This window comes from Hetaerina americana, unplaced genomic scaffold (assembly GCF_022747635.1).
Source record: "Hetaerina americana unplaced genomic scaffold, ioHetAmer1.1.p SCAF_22, whole genome shotgun sequence".
Classification (NCBI taxonomy): Eukaryota; Metazoa; Arthropoda; class Insecta; order Odonata; family Calopterygidae; genus Hetaerina; species Hetaerina americana.
Window position 1 is genome coordinate 3,743,935 of NW_027286786.1, and position 22,583 is coordinate 3,766,517.

Here is a 22,583-nt window from a genome sequence, read left to right on the forward strand (position 1 = left end):
TGTCAACCAAGGCAGTCAAGGCAACCAATACAATCCGTGATTGATTTAAAAAAGACGACATTCAAGATATTTAAGAGATGGGGGCATACCTTGAGATCCTCAATCACAGCAATATTTTCATTAGCAATGAAGATTAAATATTACTTCGTCCCTTGTACTACATCCATAATCCTTCGCGGAAGATAAGGTCTTTATTTGATATTAAGCATATAAACTCAAAAGTGAATATAGAAAAAAAATTACGCTTGTAATGGTCTGAAAGAAAATGTTAGAAAGAAATACAGGAACCGTTTTCCAAAATGATATGTCACAAAAACTTCAGTTTAAAATTAAAATTATGTTCTCAAGGTATTTTAAGAGTGGAGTCACAGACGCCTGCTTTGGAATCTGGGATCGAAGTGCACGGAATATCCGACATAAATGGCGAGAAAAACATAGAAAAAGAAAAGGCGCAAGCTAGAACAGCTAGCTCAAGTGACGCAAAACCCACAGAAAAAACCTCTTGCACATAATGAATAACGAATGAAATAAGAGCGCTATCCTGATACGAAGAAGGAGAGCCAACAGCATGGTCAAGAAAAAAAATCAGGGATCGGGATAAAAATCCACCTCGGGACTATTTCGAACAGCGGCCGATAGAGGAATTATCGTGAGAGTTCGCTGAACGGATTACACACGACTAGAAAAATCGAATGAACGAACCGAAGACATCTGCATTCCTTAACAACCAGCGCCTAATCCCCTCACTCCACCAGCTCCATACGCGAAACCCCTGAGATGCACGTCTTTGTCGTTTTGGTTCAACACACTCACCAACTGTGCCGCGCATTTTTGGCATGGTGTCCTTTGTCAAAGAGCGCCTTCCGGCGGAACATGATTCTCATTGAAAGGACATCATAGCAATGCCTCGGGAAGTAAAAATAAAGCGATAAGACCCGCAGGGGAAAAGAGTAAGCGTCGATGTTTTACCGGGTGGAAAAAATATAGTTGAATAATCAGATTGAATGATTACGAACTCGTTCGTGTGTAGTGGCGTGCAGTATTTCACAAAGAAAGCAAGATATTGCGTCTACGCTAGCATTGCGGTCCCCAAAGATTCATAAATCGAGAGAGGAAGCCTTCCGATCGTGGTTAATTTACGTGTATGGACGATAGGAATTTCTAAATCGCTATCCCTCAAGCACGCAAAACTCCTAATCAGCGACACTCTCCGAGAAACCCCGAGCAATGCGGGTCGCTCGGGTGGAGTGCAGTCTTCGACTTCCTGAACGAGAATGGGAAATGGAATCATTGGAGAAATATGAGAAAGAATTGAACTAAACAAAAAAATGACCTTTTTGAGGACTTCCTATTTACATTATTGCGACCCTATTATTCTCCACAGATGTCGTTTGAAAGCTCAATTCCCAGGATTGTAGAGAAATCTATATTAACTTTGGATTTATTTTTGATGAATAAGGATTAATTTATTTTTTAATCAGAAAAGCTTCTTCTCTTTTTTGAAATCAGAACGATTTTGGCTGTTGCAATAACTTCCAGCGTCGAATATTAGATGAGCGGTGCACTCCGAATGCCAAGGTCGAGGAAAAATAATTTTGGGAAATTTGAATGAAAATTAAAGTGTTAACCTACAAAGCTAAAAAAATAATACAATAATTGTGTTGCACAAAAAGTTTAACGGTTATTTAGAGTATTGATTGGAAAGAGGATATAGTGCTCGGGTCATCAAAAACAACTACATACTTCCTGAAAACTTCATCCATACCCTTAACTGTAAAACCCTGAATTAATATCTTATATATTTGATGACCTACCAGTTTAAGGTAGAAATTAGGTGAAAAGACACTAGACACCCCTATATTACTTTATATTGTCAAACAAAATACAACCTGCCACCCCATAACATCCTTTCATTTCACTTACTTTCTAAATCCCTTCATTCCGCCAAACAAAGATATTCTTCACCGTCTCCAGGATTCGAAACTGGGCCCTCCTGGGTGAAAAGCCAGAACCCTAACCACCACACCGTATCGATCCCCGACAGTTAAATGTATTACTTTGATTTTGCTAATATTTTCTCGCGAAGAAAATAACATTCGTGCTTCGAGCAAGCGCCAAAAAATATAAATTTTCTTCATTACTTGAGAAATTATTAGTTCACAGCAATTCAACTTTGAAAGTGTTAAATTGTAGCTTTTTTAATGAGTAATTTGTGTCACATGTTTTCTACGCATAAAATTCTCCCACATTCTTATTATAATACCCTTCAGTGCTTTCAAGGATTCACTAACTGCATTTGTCTTTGTCGTAGTCTGTCATTGTCATAAACTTTGAACTTTTTAACCTTTTACCCTTACTCGATTACTCTAGTTTACACCAATTTCAATATAGCTACAGCAATTCTACCGCTGATTTTAACCCTTTGCGTAAAAAATCGCGTCTTCTTTTTGCGTCAAGAAATGAGTTTTCTAGTGAGCTGAACACGAACATTTCGTTTTGTAATTTAACACTGAAAATTCAAACTGAGACTTCAATTTTTTGATGCTCAGTAAATGCCTAATGGCAAGTAAATAATTTCAACTCATTCAGGACTTGCTTGCACTGAATTATGTAATCAATAGCAGGGTCAATACCCACCACTGATATATTTTGAAAAAAGTTTCAAATGCTTCTCTATCTGTCTTTTAAGTATTTGTTTCAAAGCTTCTAATTTAGTACGTCGTAAGAATGAGAAATATAGTTGTTGTATCGACGCGATGCACTTTTGAAGTGCGTTCAATTGCAGCGTTTGCTGTCATCTAAAATCAGAGAAGAGAATAATTTTGGAAAGCGAACAAAAGTCCGTAATATACCGTGAATATTAACGTGAAAGTTTACTTTACGATGCACGCTAAGTAATAATTATTATCAGAATGGTTGATCATATATTTTTCTGATACCGAACGATTAAAGAAATTAAGAACTGGGACGAGTTCTTCTAAAATATTTTTATCGCCCTCTTCCTTACATGTAATTTTAAATAGAAAAAATAATTTGCATACAAATATGTACAAGATAACGTAATGGTTGAATGTGAGACCCATTTTTAAATTAGCAGATGCATTCTCTCAACACATGATATCTAACATGAACGTATAAAATAGCCCTTGGTCACATCTACTTCACAACCAGTCACATAATCCAAAACTGCCCAAGGTGAAATCATTATTTGCATCACGGCCTGGAGATGGCTTGCGAAGAACCATTCAAACGTAAAAGAAAGAGAGACATTTTTCATTTCGCAGCTTATCCCCTTGACCGATTTCACGACTCAAACTTCCATTAGGATAGTCCTCACCCATTTGAAACGTTTGCGTAGATAAATGCTTAAACGTAGGTCGGCGAATATGTCATCACTGAGCGTTTGTCCCCAATCCATTCCCCCATTGCAAAGTCTGCCGCGACCAGTCCGGCACTGACCCACGGGACGAGGGGCCCGTTCCACGGGCCAAATAATCCATCGCTTCGTTGCCGTGACAAAACCTCGACACTCCTCGCTCTGTAAAGAGACGATTGGAGGCTAAAGCGTGGAACTATGTCAGAAGCCGCCGAGTGAGGAAGCACGAAGTGAATAGAGGTTGCCACGAAGACAAAGCAGAGTCCAATCACGCCATGAGTGGGAACATAAAGAATGCTCTCGTTGCCAGAGAGAGTAAGAGATCGCGGAGAACTGAGGACACTTCTGCGCTACACGGCATCTTTCAGTTTGACGCCAAGGCGTTTGGCACAGGCATGCCATTCGCCATCAGCGACAAAAACTTCTATATGGCTAAAAACGAGACGAGAACATAAAATAAAAAGGAAGACAGTAACTACGGCTACAACAGCTTCATGTGCATCGTAGTAATAGAGTGTCAATTAGTATTGTATTCATATAGGCCTAGCTCTAAGTTTTTTTTTTCAATTTAAGAAGACTCCTCGCTCCAAGTCTTGAAATCAGGCCGAAAAAATACCGCTTGTGCGACTCGGATGGCATACACTCCTCTGCGAATCATGAGTGAGGAGAAATTCGACATGGGGTGCCTGGAAAGAAGAGGATGGGGATGCGGGCGACGGCGGAATAACCAAACTGCGGTTGTTAGGCAGGGTGGGGAGAAATAATCCCAAGGAATCTCCGCTGCGACGCTGGAACCTCTCCCTCGGGCGGGGCCCCAGGGGGGGGGTGAATTAGACCGGGGGGAGAGGGAGGCGGGGGCCGGAAAGTGTCAAGCGGCGACGGAATTTGTTAAGCGGCGGCAGCTGCGACCGCTTGCGGAAAGATCTCCGATATTTCCCCACGCCCCCCCCCCTTTCCCTCCGCCCCCCTTTCCCTCCGGCCCCACTTTCTTTCCGCTCATTGGCTTCCTTAAGTTCTAAAGTGAAAGAAATTCTGAATAACTGAATGCCGCCCATCCATATGGATCACACCAGGGAAGTGTATCACGGAGGGTGGGAGAGAAGGGCGGGGGGAGGGAAAGGGATCGGGGGGAGGGATGAGGGCAAGGCCCACAGGGCACTTAAGGGTTCACCCGGAATAAGGGAGTGGGGAGGAGTCGAAATTGGAATGGCAGAATAAAATAACACATTTTATCGGCCACACTGACTGAAATCATATCATGCAAATCGATTTATTTCAAATATATAAGCCTTAGTTCTAAAATGTTCTCAATTGTATACGCTACAATTAAGTAATGGTTTCAAACGTTGTATGACCATAATACCGCACGAAAACTCTCACCGTGAAGTAGAATTTTTGAAAGATTATAGCGACAAGGAAACATTATGCTAACTTTCCCTGACGGTATCATTACCCACAAGAATTTAGTTGTTAGACCTAGAGAATTAGAGGGTTGATTTTTCAAGAGCTGTACTCATTTTGATATAATGTTATTCACATGTACCACTACTGCTTGTTTACATGTTTACATGAGATGAATAAAAAACACATGTTTCGCTTCAAATTCATTTCATCTGTGATTAATTAGGTGAAATATCGACTAAACTGCGATGAGCTAAAGAGATTATTCGGGTATATGACCACGACAAAAATGACTACGACTTATCTAATTCAGAATAAGATGGAGAACTACTGCGTCAATATTATACGGCTGGTGGTCATTAGGATGAATGAAGGGATACACGACCCTCGAACAGGGTTCTATCCTAAGCAGCGATTCGCACACTGTAACGGCCCACAGATAACTTACGTGGGTTGCTTTTGCAAGACCTCCCGCCACAAATCGTCCCCCTCCAGCCGTCCATGCCGGCGGAAAAAAAACATTGCAATTATATTTGGGGTTATATGCTGGACCACGGAATCTAATCTCGAGGGGGATATCGACGACTATCCTGCGCTTTATACAGACCTCCAGTGTACCAATGTATGACTGGTTGCGTTCTATACGGTGCCGGGCGCTAAACCCATTTCGATCCCTTGGCACGTTCTTTCTTTCTTTCAACCATCTTTTCTGTGGAATGTCGTTTCCAGCGACCCCGCGGGCGCGCAGGGACGGGGTTGGGAGGAGACCGGAAGATGAGACACCCCTCGGCACTCGCCCTCCAAGCCGTCATCTCAACCCGAAGATGGGTCAGCTCCCTTCCCCACGCCAACCCTTATCGGGCGCCCCGAGAAATGCTCCTCCGTCCATCGCCACTTACACCGATCGCCACCCCGCCTTCCATCGCACGCCAAATCCAGCGTCAAGCCTCCAAAATGCGCGTCGACTCATCTGGTTACTCTCTTCATCGCCATATTGCTTTTGCTCTTTTAATCTCATCAGTATACTTCTTCGTTCCTCGTCTTATCAGGCCATTCTTGTCAGCATCTGGCTTCAGGATCAGAAAGAGATTTTAGTACTCTCCGGGACGGTTTGCCTCCGGCCCTAATCCCCAACCCGCAGGGGGCCGCCACGTTCAACACGAGTGCCGTCTAGTGTGGCTTGCTTCCTTGCTCGTGAACTTATCTCCATTGAGCACAGTGTGGTCGACCACTTCTTCGCTTGAGTGCTCTTCTTTGCTCATTACCCTTCTGAGCCCCTCCCACCCCACTCCCTCCACGCCGGACCACACGCATCCCCATTGCCCTCTCCTCACACCCACCAACGCATCATCGCTGCTCATCCCCCTCCCAAACGCCGGTATTTCCGCTTTCATATCTCGTCCCACACGTGTCCTGCCTCTCCTGACCAAACAATTTGCTCCGCAATGGCGCTCCCGCGACATGAGGGGCGGCAGGGCGAGGGAGCGGAAATGAGGGCCGGCAGGTCTTTCTCAAGGTTACTGGGCGGTGGGACATTGTGGGATAATTGGCGTGGAAGGAAGCCAGGGTCGTTCCTATCGCCGCCGGGCTAATGGACGCCGCTTCCTCGGGGCCATTTGGCGAGAGGAACGACAAAAGGGACCCACAATGTATTCCGCGGCCCTGAATCCTCACACCGCAAGCAGGAGCGAAGAGACCGTGCCCGGCGCAGCGCTGCAGTCGCCCCTTATCGCCCCTTCCGCCGCACCAGAATGGATCGCCGCCGCCTTTCATCAGAAAGCAACGGAGAGTCCCTCCTTCCTCTCTTGCCCCCCCCCACGCCCCCTCCCCCGCCCCGCCCACATGTGGACGCCCTCTGTTTCACGATTAGACCACCTCCCTTCATGGCACTTACTCTCTTTTAACTGTCGATTAATCAAAACTATTACTAAGCTGCAAAAATATGGAAAACTCACATCATTTACTCGAATGAAGTTTCTCTGGTAATCCGACACTCTGCCGACTGATTCCCTCTGTTATTGTGCCGACTAATTGCATCTTGATAAATGCAACATTCGTCCTCATGGTCGGTGAGGCGTCACTTTTACTACCCAAATGTATTTTTCTCGAAATGAAACTGCTTCAGGCTTAACTTGATGGTATTCTCTCATCGTGATGCACTCGAGGAAAACAAAAAATTTTACATGCCCTCCATGAGAAGTTGCAGTTTCCCACATTGGCTTGTTCTCCCGTTTCTGCCGTAAATATGTTACCTTCAACCAGTGTAATTTGAAAGGTAGTTAGGAAAGAATTCTTAAGTGCTGAAAGTTGCACGGAGGATCTCGCGCAATTTGGAGCTGGTAAATGGTCGCCAGTGGCCGCGGGCCGCTGAGAGGTCAGAGTGAGCACGTGGGAGGTCGATGCCCCTCCGCCGACCGCGAGCTTCCACTTGGAGATCCCATTTCAAACATGAGCACACGCCATGCAGGCCCACGTGGACAGTGACTTGGGTGGACATACCGAAAGAAACAGAAATGTGACCGCATAGAAGAATAAAGACCATCAACAGGGTCTCTGATGGACAGAGCGATTCACTGAAATGGAAAGTTATACAAGTTTCAGCAATAAGTCCTTGGGAGGCTTCACCACAGGAGATGGAAATTCAGTTTTGTTTTGAGGGATTCAGTGAGCTCGAAGCAAACAGCGGCCAACAACAGCGGAAAGCAGATGAAAAGGGCAACGGATGAAGGCCTGGAATGGAGTGCGTCAATCGGTTAATTTAAAATGCGGAGTTTGATGACGCAAGGCAATGAGGGAAAGACGAGGTGTAGGAAGGGCGTGTACGACGCGTAGATGGCCATTCTGAGCATCACTATTCGCAAATTTTAATTATGCAAAAACACCCTTTACTGGAATGTGGACTAGCTCCAAGGCTATCTCAATCTTAGTGGTCCGGGTTGCACGGAAGCAACCCGGACCGAAGATTCGGACCGAACCGAACCGAATCAACCGGACCGAAGGTTGTAAAATCTTCGACCGGAGGACCGAAGGTCAAAGATTTTCCAACCTTGAACAAGTGATGTCGGCAGTTAGTGGCTATTTTGAGAAGCAAGGCAGTTTTTGGAATAAAAAGGGTATCGAACTTATTGAACATCGCTGGGAAGAGTGTATAGAGCTTAAAGGAGATTATGTTGAAAAATACATACATTTTTTCCAAAATATTTGCGTTTTCTTCATTGGGTCGGGTACTACTGGGATTACCATCTCATATCATTCGAATTTCCAACGGGCGTTTGAATATAAAGCCATTTAATAATTGCTTAGAGAATAATTTTAACAATAATTTCAAGTATGCCTTCAATATCTGTTTCCCATGTTTCCCCAGGCGAGACAAGGAGTCAGCGTTTCAATCAGACGAATTAAAATGGATGCTCAGGAGAAAGGCTTCTTCGGACATGTAACATTTTTTGTGCGGGCGGTGGAGGCGAGAGAGAACGTCTTTCCCTCCGGCCGTCATCAGCAGCACCGTCGCGAGGAGGACACGCCCATGACGGTCGGTTCTCTTCCCATAACTACCAACCCCTGTTGCCAAGCACCCCCTCACTGGCCCGGAACCAGAAGATACGAGGAGTAGTGAACTTGGGTCCGCCAGTTGGATAATATGGATACGAAGTAAAGCTGAATGTAGAATTAAATCTTGTGAAAATCGTCTCAGGTCGTTATATAAGTGAGAAATTCTACGGAATAATGACATAAAACGATCGTTAGTTCCAAGAGCGCAATCCTCGCACACTTCTCGCGGCGCTATCACTCTCCTCTGGTCCTCCTCCGCGAATCCGCCGGAAGTCTCGAGTGCCATTCGTCGTTCATTCAGCCGAGAGAGCGTCTCGCATCGCACCAATGCCTCTTCGCCGCCTTCGACAGAGTGACTGTTCTCCGTTCGCTGGAATGTTGCAGGATATTAGCTGCAGTCTTTCTTCCTCTCCATGCGCATTGCAATAATAAGCGCGGGATGCACATCTCCCATGCATTTCCAATTCTTTCGTCACGCCTGTTAATCTGGCGAGAGTTGATGGCCAGCCAACCCACAAATAGCAGATTTGACACCTTTGTCAAATGCAACTGAAATCTCTGAGACGCGATGAGTTGATTGCGACGTCTACAGCTTGAAATTAGCGAAGCCAGGCATGCATGGCATCTCCATTACAATAAATGAAACAACATATCAACTCGTACCCAAGGAAAAATCCTTACCATCACATATCAGAAACCTGAAAGTTAATACTTCGGTTTTCCCTCATTATGACCCCATTGACACTTAGGCCCAAGGATGTTTATTTACCACTCACCTCCAATCTACATCAGGATGAACATATTTCCTAACATCAAGAAAAACTTCGCTGACAATTCACCAGACAAAATCATCCATTATGCTCTATTGTCTTTTCTTCACTGAAAGTTAGGCGACCAAAATATCTAGGATATCTTCAACCCTTCAGCTCCGACCAAAACCATTACTACCAGATGCGACCTGCTACCTCTCTTAGTAAATACACTTACAAAGCTATGCCAATGAGCTACACCATAACCTAAAACTCTCAGTCTAGTGAAACGCCTGCCGGTTATACTATATCTCCTTTCAAAGAAAAGGGAAATAATTAAAAGTTTAAAAATTACATTCAAGCTAATATTGGCAATAGTCGTTGAACCAGTATCTTTAATATTTATATAAAGAGGTAAACACCTTGATTTACGAAATTTGTCGTCTCCGGCGAAAGTTTATGAAATAAGAACATAGCGTCCCTCTTTGCGAAGCACCTCATCGAGGGTGACCACAAAAGTGAGTCTGATACTAAAATTTTTCATTTTGAAAATAAAGGTCAAAGGCTTGATGCTTTGAAGCAGCTGGAAATTTTGCAATGCGTCCATCGCAAGGATGAACTTGCCAACGAAATTTGTATCCCTCCCACTCCCCGACATACCACTCTTCCAAATCAACGATTGACACAGAAAGATGTAATTCTCTTTTCCTCCCACCTACATTTTAACCTTTTCACTCCTTCACGCTCCCTCTCTGACCGACCCCCCCCTCCCTTGATCAGAAGGTGTTCATATATACCAAATTTGCTCCTATGAGGACCACCTGATGATGACCTTCAACGTGGAAACCTGGGTCGCGTTTTTCAGTGAAGTGTGTGGAATTACAAAATCAATCATTTATTTTCATTTCAATACCTTAAAATGAAATGAAATTTATTTTCATATTCATGGCTGCTTTATTGGTGTATTTCCATTTTATCACATATGCATGCGTTATTTAAATATTTTTTACATACACATCTCGCGCAACAGTCTTAAATATTGAGTCCCTAATGCATTGTAATATATTATCACCACTCAACGCAAAAGAGGCCAACACGATATCCACCGGTAGCGGCTGTTTTACAAAATTCTCAGTCATTCGGAAGAATAAGTGACAGCACAATTGCACATTTTGCTATGATTTCCCCTCAATCCTCCTTTGATCGCATTCGCTCCTCGGGAACGTGTTGCTACCACCGCTCCTAACTTCACACGTTCATCTCTTCAACAGTTCTGCAAGTGCACCGAATGACTAGGAGCACTCACCCATTACATTGCGTCATCTATCCAACGACGCCCTTGGCCTAGACTTTCATTGCCCCGGCACTAAGCCTTACCTCAAAAAGAATTCAAATGTTCGCCCTAGTGACGTAACTTTCTCAAAATCAAAACGGCGTCGTTATTGAAACAATTTCAATATTAACTTTCCTGCTCTTGAAATTTAAAATAAAATCTGCATTAACTGTAAGCCAATCTCCCCTCCCGTCTTCTGACGCGAAGCAGAGGAAAGACCCGGTGAAGATGGTATTACTTCCCCGTGGGACTATGCCTAAAGGAGACAGGAATTTCTTCGGACGGACAACAATGGATCCGATGTGAGCGAGCACAGTGTTCCACTTGACAAGCCGCACACAGGATCGCCCGTGGCAGCCGGGGCTCGGAGTTCAAATGGCTCGAGGCACAAGGGCCACTTCTCGTCCCCCCCCCCCCAAGCCGACCCGACCAGTGAAACTCCTCTCTCAGGACTTCCGCCCCCCGCCGCTAACCTCAGTCCTACTCCGCCCCAAAACGCCACCCTACTTTTCCCTCTTCTTATTATTCCCGCGGAAAAAATAAGTTGGGGTCCCATTTTTGTGAAGGGAGAGTAAGCGACGGGGCTCGAGGGTGTTCCGCGACCCCTCTTTCGCTCCATCCTCCATCCTTTCTCCCCCATATTCCATTACAGAGAGGCTCTTTCATTTTTACGCGCCCGTTTCTGGGGAGGGAGCCGGATCCCACGCCCCTTCCCTTGGGCGTTGCCACCTATCCGGAAAGGCGGTCGGCTCATTTTAAACGGTTTCCAAGGTGAAAGTCGAGGAGAGTGACGTAAGTGCCTTCGCGGGCGTGGACCACGGACGAAGGAGCGGCGACCGGCGCAGGCAGGGTGCCGCTCGCGCGATCCAGATTGTGTGGGACCGGGAAAGGTGGCAACCCTGTCATCTTAGAGGGGGAGGGGTAAGAGAGCGGAATGTGGGGCGTGTGTGGATGGAGGAGGGTGCGGGTGAGTGATGCCGAGAGTGCCGTCGTAATGGGAAGGGATTGCGACTAAAAGGTCGGGTGGTTGGGTGTGTGGAGTGCGGACGGGCGTGTGGAGTGCCCCCCCCATGGGGACGGCACCAGTGTCGTGACCGCGCCCTCAGGACGACGTACGGCAGCGAATGGGAGTGCTGGCCCTAAGACCCAAAGGGCCTTCGCCGGACGTGATGCTGAGCGAAACGGAGGCACGCGTGTTGCAGAGGACATTTGGATCTGAAACAAGTCGGCATCCGTCATTTCATCACAACTTTTTCGCGAGGATACAGCAAGACAAGGAATCCTGGCCTAATCGAACGATGCTTCGGCCACCATTTCCAAGGACTCAATCAATCAATTCATCTCGAGATGTGAGTCCATTCCGACCCGGCCAACGCTGTCCCTGGGCGCAGTCACCCCATCCCTGCATTCGCCGTCCCTGACCCTTCGGGTACGTCGGAAGGGACGAGGGGCGTCCACGACAGGCCAGAGAGGGCAATTCATTTCCCCACTCCACTACTAAAGAAACAGCCAACGCTCCTTTCGGTCCATTATTCCCAAGTGAACAATCGCTACTATTTCGGCAAATGTCTTTCTTCTTCGCTCCCCCCCTTCCCATTACAGCGAACTCACGTTCACTGTACCAGCAGTGTCTACACCCGCTGGACAAATTTTAGGGAGCCAAGAGTTTGCACACACGCATTTCCCACATAGACTCACCCCAGCAACAACCCACGCTCACGTAAACAAATTGGAGTCCCACTCCTCCCCCGCGTGCCCACCGACAGATATCCCCCAATCACTCTGGAGACGTCTGTGAACTTCACCCTCGGCGCATTCCCTAGTCACCTCTTCCCTCCCTCTCCTTCATCCTAAATGCAGCCTAGCCACAGGAGGACCTTATCGTGACCTTATTAAAGGTTAAAAGCCCTTCAGTGGACCTGTCATAATTATCATATAAAGCCTTCACAGCTGCAGTATTCAAAATTACATAAAACGATATTGCTCCTAAGCACACACACGCACACGGACACGCACGCACACACACACATATATATCAGTAATTCCAGTATTTAAATCCTAGGTTTACTGCCGCTACTACATTCTACTTAACTTGAATACAAGGCTACATAAGGCTGCATATTCTGACTACTTTTGATTACCTTAATGCTAAAGGGTCCAATTGTAATCTTCTTTCATCGGAGTTTTGATTTCTCGGCACTAAGAGTGTTCATGGAAACGCCAAGTAACGCACCAAACACCGTTTTTCGCAGTCCACTTCGCCTGATCGTCTACGCGGTGTAAGATGCGGACTCTTCCCATAAAACCGCACGCTGGAAGACTGAGCGATGACTCGAGCCCTGGGGATTCGGGAGCACTGTGGGCCACACGCCCACCACACTCACCCGCCGGCCAATCAGTCACTCCAAACTCGACAAAACAGCCACGGTCCCACTACAGTCTAAATGTATAACTCTGCTTGTTTCGGCACCCACTGAGTTGGCCGCACCTCAATGAAAATCGTGACTCTGTGGTTACCAATGCAACAATTTCAGAGTGTAAAAATCATTCGCCTTGACTGGGATTCGAACCCAGATCCCTCAATATCCGGTCGAGTGCTTTAGCCACTTAAGCTACCGAGGCGTCCACTTAAACCCTGTGGTTACTGTTAAGTATTGTCAAATGATCATTTCACACATATTGCAACATTGCTTGGCTCTAATAAATTATATAAAAAATATTGATGAACAATATATTAAATGAAATCATAGACGCGAGACAAAATTTTCAAAAATTAAAAATATGCACTTTTGAACGCGGAGGTCGCACGTATCGTAGGCTTATTACATAGTTATCCCCTGGCGAGGCCGAATTTTCCGGCATCAATTTTCGCTAATGTTATTCGAGGGAGGGCTCACCAATATCGAATAGCATTCTCTCGCTATTATTGTTTTAGAAACAACTTCGATTGACGTAAGTATTGAATATTTTTTGGCTTTTTTAGTCAATCCTGGCTCTAAATTAGATGCGGTCGCAACACTAACAACATTTTGTGAATATTGACCCACAAAGAAAGATAGGTCTCTAAAATGCCTCAAAACACATATCAAAGTGTTTTCGGCGCACGACCGACATCAACGACATTTTTTTCTTCCGGAAGTGGCGAAGAGGGAGGCGGCGAATTAAGGATAATAAAGGATGAATAAGGCGTCCGCGCAATATTCCACCATCATAAGTTTCAGTTTTGATAACACCGTGGCTGTTAAAAAAATCAAGGAAATGAGCCACGGGGGAATCATTTCAAGGGTCATCACCGAGGCGGGGGAAAGGTCGCGGGAAGGGAGTGGAGAGGGATGGGGGAGGGCGTGTCCACTCCGTCGGTGGAAAGGGGGGGCTTTCCCAGCTAACCGAACACGACACGGGAAAACATGGGCATTAAGGCAAACAGGAAGAACGTTCTGTGCAAGAAAATCCCCCATTCCAAACGCTGGCGATGATCATTCATAGGTACCTGTAATGTAATCTGCGTTGCAGATGAAAGCCATTCCGAGGGCACGTTGGGTGCTTCCAGAATTTACAATAATTACAACAATTTAAGGAAATCTTGTTCTTATGGATGACTTTGAACCAGCACCTATTAACACTATTTGATCGGTTACTTTTATCAGAAAAAATTGATTCTTAAAATACCAATCCTCCAGGAGAAATTTCAGGAATTACTTTCCTAAGAGTTATAAACCTACTAGAAATTGAAATATTGCAAATATAGGAAATGTTATTCTAACTTTTTAAGCATAAATGTCAGCACCGGCTTTAGTTTTTTTTGAATACGCTCAGTATGCTGCATCTCCTCATAGCGCAGGATTTTCACATTGATCAATAACAGATAACTAAATATTCTTCGATAGGTTGATAATTACTAATTCACACGTTATGGCACTCATTTATTTTAAAACGAAAATGTATTTACCGTAGTTGCCCGTAAGCACGCTATTGCAGGGCGCGAAAATCTCGGATCAAAATATTTACGAAATTTCCGAAGGAAAGTTACACCCGACTTGCAGTTCGGAGGGGGGATATTCTCCTGGCGTTTCCTGCTCGCAGCTATTTATTATCTCCTAATTTTTGCCCGTTACAACCTTTTCCAATTAAAATTGACATTTAGTTGTTCTCTAATATTCTTATGACTTCAAATATCCACGAGTAAGTAACATTTATTCCCTGGATCAAACCAGACAGGAATAATAAACTACAAAAACGAAATCATTGGCGATGGAAACAGAATAAATGTGGTTCCAATGTATGGGTTTGGCATTTTATTCCTTGGAAATAGCCGAGAAGCCCGTTCATCGCGGTACACTCGAAGTGCCGCGAGAAGGAATTCACGTGAATATGGAGAAGAAAGAACCACGACAAAGGAAAGGGATACTATCGATCGGGGTGGAGAGGCATTGAAATTAATCTCTAGCGATCGACGGAGGTGTTTGATAAGGGCGCTGCGCGGTGGGCGATGCTCGCGGAGTAGGAAGGACTGAGCGGTGCTCTCGACTTTCCAAAGGGCGGCGGGAAGGGAGGGGAGCGATTGAATGGACGCACAGGTAGACGAACCCGACCCGAGAGTGTTGGCGCTCACCGTCCCACCCACCCACGGCGCACGTCTCGGAAAGGGAACGGAGGGAGCGAGACACAACACACGGATGGGAAACACGCAAACGATGAGCAAAGAACAAGGAAAAGTAAATGGATCCAGCAATTGACATCTTGGTAACCCATGGAGCCATGGCAAAGGAAACATATTAATTTCACCTCGTTGATCGAGATAATGAAATAGCTTATCATAGCCAACCGGGTATGAAAGGCACCGAGAAAATTTGCAATCTCACTAAATTGCAGTTCACGTCCTCCTCTGCACGCCGTACAAAAATCATATTCGTTCAGTTTGTGCATAGGAGTTCGCCTCAAAGGCGATATCCAAGAAGAACGGGGTTATGCGCATGCGCCGTAAAAAAGGATAAATCATAAGGGCACTGGGGATTCAACGCCGAAGTTCTACCCCGGGGATCACTCCTCCCGATGCCACTCCCGACAGGTGTCGCCGAAATTAAGCCGCTAACGGCCGGGGATTGTCACGTGATTAAAGCTTAAAAGGGTTGAGTCAGCCGAAGCGGAGGTTCCTGGGAGGGAGGGATTTTCGAATGGCTTCCCGCGGAATGAGACGTGCCTCCGCGGGCAGTCTTCATGATCCGATTCCCCGATTACGAAGCGGGGCGCCGATGCGGAACTTAAGCACTCGCGCCGAGTGGATTTCACCGAGGAGGACGTGAATGAAATGTCGTGCGCGTGAAATGCAATGCCGACGGCAGCCGTAGATGATGAATGGTCAAATGCGTTGTAACGTCATGCCTATCATTTCCACATTTATTCAAAAAGACTGTGCCCAACCCTTAAGACATCAATACGTATCGCGTTCGTTCCAATTCACCGGATTCAATGAAGAGGCATCCGAGTTATCTTCTTTACTCTCAACAAAACGGAAATGATATTTTTTAAATGTAACTCCTGATAAAGAATCATTTATTTCTCTTCAAAGTTGCAACTTGAAAGCAAAGCTTAAGATGTGAACACGACGGGTGATGAATATCAATGCATTTGTAGTTGAACGCCGCGGGGCAAGTATCAGTAACTCACTTGTAGACTTGTCATCGGCGCAACGTAGCATTTGGGTACGGAAATACATGGTGATCGCCTGTTATTTGGTACTTCCCTCAAGATACGAGAAAGACGAAGACGCTACCAAAAATTGAATGAAAGACTTTCAATAAATCATTATTTAATCCAATAGAAATTTCACCTCTATCACTAAATGTGATTCAAATTTTTATAAACTCCCAGTTATAGTCAAGCATCGTGCCAGAAAAAAATGTTTCTTTCGTCACAAACTAATCTAGTAATACTTCATAGATAAGCTTACGATGACCAGTGATAATGATGTGGATAGAGACGCGGATTAGGACGACGAGTGGGTGGTCATCACATACCGCCAGCCATCAAGAGAGGCGGGAGGTTCAACCAACAGAGGCGAGAGGACTAACGGGGTTCGATTATTTGCTGGAGAATTCTCCAACGATTGTCGCCAGCAGATAAAATATGTTATGCTGTCCAAAAGAAGAGGAAATGCCATAAGTTAAGGACGGATAAGAAGGAAGTTTATAGTATATTCTCGTTGGAAATTGAAGAAAGGGTGGCGGTGGGGTTGATTAGTTTTTTGGAATTTCCATGTCATAGATTTTGTTGCGTCCAATCGGAGGTGTGACCAAGGGCGACGGTATCGTTATGTGTGCTTTGGAGTTCCTTGAAAATGGCGCATTTATCAATCGAGAGCAGACGGTGTAATTCATGGAAATGAAAGGCGGAATTTTTGTTACCGCAGTGTTGGAAGGAATCAGGAGGGACGTACATGTGACACGAACTAGACCATGATTAAGATGTCGGATTCGGGCAGATTAGACTTCGAATTCACGGCGGAGGAAAAAGTGAATGCGTTGACGAGTGAAACAATACCAGGGGGATTTTTCACGACTTCCCCGATGAAAGGAAACCGACAAAGATTGAAGTCCGAGGTTTCCGAGGCTTTCAAGTGAGTGATAAAAAGGTTCACTCGATCATCAATCATACGGGTGCGCCCTCGCGAACACCCACTGCGCAATGCGCCCGCGGGCTGGCACCGCCGTCCTGGGCCACGGGCTCCTCACGGGCCCTCCGCGAAAGGGCCTCCCTTCCCCCCACTCTCGTTCAACGCGGCAGGAACTGCTGTCCCGAGCACGCCACCGCCTTTCGTCGATCTGATGCGAAACCATGGAACACATTGACGCAGTCGCATGCCATCCTAATGGAGACAAGCAACGTAAGATATCACGCGTAGATATCACTTCAATTTGATAAATTAATTTTTTAATAATCATACTATATATTTTACGAAGAGTAAATGCCCGACGCATCTGGGCAGTGAGATTATTTGCTAAAGGAATATTTGGGGAGAATGAAATAAGCCGACGAAATAATATATTCCGACGCCATTGCCAAGGAACTTCGTAGAGGTTAGTACCCTTTCGTGTCGCCGAGTGAGTGGAAAGGCGGGCTGAAGAGCGGAGGGGTCGCGCTCGATTTCGGATGACTCCTGCGGGCGCCCTCAGCCCATCGCTGTTCACGATAACCAGCCCGATACTCATCTTGGAATTGGAAGTCCTTCCAGCGGTGACTCAGAGTCAATAGGGGGGAATAGTCCTTACCTCCACGAGGAGGGCACACCTATATTCCCTCGCGTTCTTCTAACGCTCGCGAGTGCACCTCGGTCAAATGAACGCCCCCCTCGCTACGAATCAGCAGCCTCCGGCACCACTTGGCACTGCACTCGGGGTACATATCTAACGCGAGCCCCCCATCCTCCCCGGTACACTCATTCTCCCTCTCGGGTGACAAAATCTGCCAGTAGCACTCCTGCAATGAAAGTGCATGATCTTAAGCCTCTTTGCAGCGATATTGGCCTGAGGAGAGGAGCAAGGAATCGAAAGGCATTCGAGCAGACACACGTCTTATGGCGTGCGACCCCCACTCGGCCAGACGCGGAACTTGCAGGATCCTCTCCGATCCTTCCGGTTTCAGCCCTGGCTGAAGAAGCCGCCGGGAAAGTGAGTTTGGATCGACCCGAATGATTATTGAACCGTCGTGCATTCGCCTTTGGTGCACACTTCATCGGGTGACTCCCCTCTTTTAAAGAGTGTTGTGCTAGTAACTGCTCGCGAGTGAATCAGCACGGTAACTCCAGGGCCGTTTGCTTCGCTTGATCCGCGAGAGGCCCTGGCGCTTGTGGATGCCCCGGACCGAACCAAGACACACAAGGGCAAATAGAAGCTGCCCCCCATCGCGTCCTCTCTGGTCATTGCGTCCAGCGCCTGGCCTGCAAAGGGACACGCGACGGGGGCGACCCGCGCCCAATACCAACTCCAACTCAAAGTAATTGCTGCGAAAAGCATACTGATTACGCCGACAATAGCAAAATATGCTGCTCAGGGTCTTTCTTAAAGGTGGTGAGTCGGTGGCACCTCACTTTTCGCAATGCACTTTCTTTTCAAAAGCATTGGTCCCACTCATGCGGGGCCGATGCTGCGGCCCTTGTCGCGCCCACATTCCTCAATCCATGGACATGCCTCCCCTTCCAGGTCCACTGCGATCACATCTGCTTCTGGGCAATCCGTCCACCTCGCGTCCGGCTGCCCTGCTCCTTCGCCCGGCAAACACAATCCCCGCCAATCCCCGAGTCTCCTCGCTGCACACCACGGGGCCAAACCTCACGGCAACCTCCATAATCCACGGCACTCCCAACATCTGCTCCTCTATCGATCCACACAAGCTTCCACAACTGAGTTTTCAGGAATTCAAATATTTTTAATGCCATATTAAAAAACGTATTCATTAACGGAAACCCTATGCGTAGTTCTCCTCCCCATCGAGAATGGACTCTTATCTCTTCGGTTAAATTCAACACATTCTCCTGTGCAGGCCAAAACGAAATAGAATTTTAAAAACCGATGCACCGTCCATATCTGATCGCGCGTTTAACATTTGAGCATTTGCTCCGACAGCGAAGGTTTCCGCTTCCAAACACGCACGCACGCACGCACATGGAGGGAGAGGGAGGGAGTGACCATTTCCATAACGTGATGAGCGTGCATAAATGCCTCCTAAGGGATGGTAGAGTCACGGAGGCGGTCTCTCCCCCTCTCCCCTCCCCGGACTGCAAGGTTGGGGGGGGGGGGAGGGCGCGGGGAGATCCTAGTTTACCCGAATGCTCTCGAATATGATCCGAGAGTTTCCGAGGAGAGGAGAGAGCGGAACGGGAGGAAGCGGGGCCATTGCGATTGCGGAGGAGAGCACTCCTCCATGGCGCGAACGATGGAAAAACAAAGGAGGGTGGAATTGCGTAGCCACGCGAGAAGGGCAAACGGACGGATTGGTTGACAAGCGAGTAGAGAAGAGGCTGCGTGTGTGGGAGGAGGAGGGAGGGCAACGGGAACTCTGAAAAAGGAGAGAAGGGATACACTCGACGCAGGATTGCGGGATGAGGGCGAGGTTGGCGTAGGGAATGCAGGGCCGACCAAAGCAAGGCACGGCAGAGGTTAGGGCGGGTGCATGCGATGGCCACGACGACGAGTTCAGCCGAGAGGACACGGCAACGCGACTCTACCAAACAAATCATACGACTCGCGACGATGGCCACTCGGCAAAGGAAGCTCCTCGTTTTTCAAGTGGAAATGTTGCCACCGGATTTCCCAAGATTTTAAGTGAAAGAAAACATGAATTCCAAAATTATGTGATAGCGAACAGGTGCTCAAACCCTGATATTATTTCAAACATCACCATGGTAATGGAACTCAAAGTGGAAGTGGGACTTGAGAGAGTGTGGGAATAAACCATCTCAGACAAACACTAGGGAAAGGTGTCATGATTTATTATGGTTTATAAAACATACAATACGGTTTTATCAACAACTAACATGATCTGCACTTTGCATATTATCTTTTTCAAAATAAAGTAAGCACAAAAAGTGTGGCAAATGGCGGATATACCAAGGCATTTACTGGAATCGAAGGATAAAAGATTTTTTTTCACAAAACTTGTAGGATAGGCATGATCCAAATTAAAGCTTAAAACCAGACAATTTAATTAGTTATTGGAACGCCTTTGTTTTGAAATGTAGTAAGGACGAGAAACAGGACACATATTAATTCTTACAATAGACTAATTTATTAACCACTGGTAGAACATCTTTATTAGTTCTAAAGTAGACTTTCAGACAATTTCAGCTAATATGATTTAACGGCTTACAGCACAGGAAACAGCAAGAAAAACATCGCTGCCGAAGGCAAGAGAGAGAGAGAGAGAGAGAGAGAGAAGTTGCTTGGAGCAACAAACAGGACAATGTTTAAAAACGCACTTCCACCCACCTTATGAAATAGAAATGCTATGCAATGTAGTGGACAGTCGTGGACTAAACGCGGTAAGCGAGGGGATTCCGTGGTCCAGATGGGAGAGAAAAGAGGGTTAGTGGGTACGCAAGAAAAGTGGGCCAAGAAAGGGTCTGGATTGGATGCAGAGGTCGAGTTAGGCAAAGGGAAGAGTGAATGTGATCCAGAGGAGTCCAAAGACGATGAGCATTATTGCCACCTCAGGGAAAGAAAAGAACGAAAGAAACAAAGTTGAAACATAATGCAGACGGAAGAAGTATGTAAGGACCGAGTATTGCTGATGAAATTCGTACCAGAGCTGGCTTATGTCTCCTTAATCCAGCTAAACTTCGGATTTCCAGACTCTTCAAAATCGAAAAGGGAGCGACGCAAGGGTTTGCTAATGCGTGCGTAAAATATTCGAATTCTTAAAAAGACGACGGTTGTCACGGCTTCATTTGTGTTTGACGCCGATTTCAATGCCCTCGGTTCGCTTGGAGCGACTTCTGATCGCCCCGGGAAGGAGAGGATTCAAAATATTGCACCAAAGGCGACAAAAGGGGCGGTACCGATGGGGCCCCCATGGGCGGGGAGGACGGGCGGGAAGGTAGGCTTTCGGATCGCATCGCGACCACGCACACCATCTCAATCGAATGAGGGAGGTGTCACCGCCGCCGTGCCCGAGCGGGGGGGTGGGGGGGGGGCGGTGGAAGCAGGGGGCTGACAAGTTCGCCAGAGGCGCGCCGTCAACGGAGTTAACAGGAAGTGTCGCCATCACTGTTCCTCGCTGCGGCGGGTTTCCTCCACTCCCCGGAAAGTACGCCTTCACCCCAGGAAATGAAAGGCGCGCCGAACAAAGGTAGGGGGGGAGGAGACTAACGGAGTTTTTAAATGGAGAAACCATTGAGACACGTTATCACCAGGAATTTCAATCATTTTTTCACAAAGCAATGCGCCACGACATCACTTTGACTTTGTTTACAACACCGCAAAACTGGGAAGCACTACCACGTTGGCGAATGCCATGGAAGGATCCCAATTTCCAATTCATTCGAAATCTGTGACGTCTGCAAGAATAATACAGCGCGACGACGGAAGGTGATATGCGTGGAAGACACTCGTAGGTGTATCAGCGAAAAGACGACGTCATTTCCTTTCGCGGAAGGCTCACGATCGCTGAAGAGATCCCTCAGTTGCGGAGGCTACAGAGTGAGAGGATAAGGGAACAGGCCTGACGGGTAGCGAGGGATTTAGGAAGAGATTTGAAAAGTGGCGAGAGACGGGGAGCAGGCCGGGCATGAGGCGCCGCACTGATGAGCAAAGGGGCCCGACAAGAGGCGTCATGAGGTCTAATACCCCTGATTGATTGCGTGTTTACGCATGTCCTTTCTGTTTCGCTTGCTACTTATTTGTGATTGACGGGATCCTTGCATAGGAGGAATCCTGGTAAACCCTCAACGAGTGAGTACTTGTGAATCGCAAGGGTCACTGTTTTCGAAAACACACCCCTTAGTGATTGAGTGCAGGAGCCAAAGCGTCCGTGCATCCGTTGTTATTATTTTGTATTCATCTGAGTGATTGACCGGTCACTGGCATACGAGAGATCCTTGTACACCCTCTTTTGTGTTTGCGTGAATGCAATTCACGAGAGTGACTGTTATTCCTGAGCACACCCTAGAGGTTGTAAGTTTGTTTTAATTTTTTAATTATTTGATTTGCCTTTTGGGCGTGTGATTCAGGCACACGTGGGTCACTGTCTCTGAAACACACCCAAGTGACCAAGTGTGTGTGTTCCCTATCCTTCCCCTCACTATTAACTTTGTTTGATTGTTTTATTCCCCCACCTTAAAACCTAGTTCCAGTCAAGTTTACGGTCTCGGCTATCTCGTTTTGATTACTTAGATAGTGATAGATGTGTTTCAGAAGGGGGAGAGGATGCCATTGCAGTAATGTGGCCACCGATGGGAACATGGCATAAAATTAGAATGTAACTACCTATTTCGTTCATTTCGAAAAGGCGTTCGATAGAGTGATTTAGCTGAAGTTACAAAATGTATTGCAGAAAATATGACTAAATTTGAGCGATTCACAACTCAATGGCAACATGTCTGAGACATCCCAGGAGCAAGTGACGCATTGAGAGTTGGAATGGGAGAGGAGAGGTAAGAAGTGAATGAAACAGGGGTGTC